The following is a 1,311-nucleotide window of genomic DNA, read 5'->3' as shown; positions in this document are numbered from 1 at the left end:
TAACATACGGCTTATCGAGTAAAATCGTCATAGTTTTTATACAAACATAGAAAATGGATAATTCTTGCAATCAAACTATTCTGTGTACAAATATTAAGAAATCAGTCGCTTCAATTTAAAAAAAAAAACTTTGATTTTGGCGCAATCATGTCCAAAAACTTAATTCGACTGCAGATGTGCCCAAATTTACGACAGTTATTCACGAAGTTTTAAGTCAATTCTTCATCTTGTATGTAGGTAGCTGGATATTTTAGTGTTGAAATGTGTGTTACGTTCCGTAAGGGTTGTCAAGTTTGCATGTTAATTAAAATCTTTGAGAAAATGAGAATTTTTTTCAATCTGAAAAGAAAAATACTTACTGTGTCGGACATCTTTTTCAGCTAGTAACCGTATAATTTTCGAATAGAAACAGCGAACGTCGTTTTTTTACGGATAGCAACCGTTTAGGTACTACACCGTGTAATGTATTGTATGTTTATTGTCTATACCGAGTGTTTCAGCTTGAGGCTTAATGATTATAAAAAATTTAATCCACACAATGACCATTAGTTGTTTGGTGTAGTTACTAAATAAATGTAATAATATGGTTGTCACATAAAACGTAAGTGAATGAAATATTTAAACGAAAATATTTTTATAGTCCCCTCTCTCTCTCTCCATATATATATCTCTCTTAAATTGAATATAATTAAAACATAGACTTATATAAGAATTAAAATGTATATTTAGTGGTATAGTGGTGTGTAGAGAAATTTGAGTGGGAGAAAAAAAAACTTGTTACCATTTATGTTTCCTTAAAAATATTGATACATAAGACATACTATTTTCACTTGGTACCTATTCAGTGAATTAATCATGTATATTTTAACACAATGAAAATTTCTTAAATACCATACCATTCATCACCTGCACCGTCCTTTGCCAAAACACAGTCTTGAACATGAAGTTTCTCGTAAAAATACACAATAAAATTTGTATTACTTATTGTCAATTATAATTGACTACACATTTTCAGATTAACTAACAACTTGAGAGCATATATCTCGATATATGTCTGTGACCGGTCAGCAGAGAATGCTCACTCCTCCTAAGCACCTGATCCTACCTCTATCTTTTTTTAGGTCATTGTTGCTCGCTTTGAATTTGTATTTCGTTTTATGGAATTTTGAGATGGTTGACGGTTTGTTGTTGTCATTATTTCATCTAAGGAATAAGAAGTCATTCTTTGAGTATTATGAGGTGGTAATTTCGGTCGGGGCGTTGTCGAATCCAATAAAGCCAGAATAGCTTTATGATAGATTTGACCAAGCT

Source organism: Crassostrea angulata, chromosome 8 (genome assembly GCF_025612915.1).
Source record: "Crassostrea angulata isolate pt1a10 chromosome 8, ASM2561291v2, whole genome shotgun sequence".
NCBI classification, from domain to species: domain Eukaryota; kingdom Metazoa; phylum Mollusca; class Bivalvia; order Ostreida; family Ostreidae; genus Magallana; species Magallana angulata.
The sequence above is the reverse complement of the archived record's forward strand: the minus strand, read 5'-3'. Positions refer to the sequence as shown.